Genomic DNA, 353 nt, shown 5'->3' with positions numbered 1-353 from the left:
TAGTGGTTAAGGCATTCGGCTCACGATCGTAAGATCGTGAGTTCAATTTGGCTCACGATCGTAAGGTCGTGGGTTCAATTCCCGGCAATGCGTTGTGTCCTTGAGCAAGACACTTTATTTCACGTAGCTCCAGTCCATTCAGCAGGCGAAAATGAGTAGTACCTGTATTCAAAGGGCCAGCCTTGAAACACTCTGTGTCACGCTGAATCTCCCTGAGAACTACTTTAAGGGTACAAGTGTCTGTGGAGTGCTCAGCCACTTGCAAGTTAATTTCACGAGCAAGGTGTTCCATTGATCTATCAGCTGGGACGTTCGTCGTCGTAACCGACGGAGAGTGCTCCTAATATATATAT

Source organism: Octopus bimaculoides, chromosome 1 (assembly GCF_001194135.2).
Source record: "Octopus bimaculoides isolate UCB-OBI-ISO-001 chromosome 1, ASM119413v2, whole genome shotgun sequence".
Taxonomy (NCBI): Eukaryota; Metazoa; Mollusca; class Cephalopoda; order Octopoda; family Octopodidae; genus Octopus; species Octopus bimaculoides.
This window is presented reverse-complemented; position numbering follows the sequence as displayed.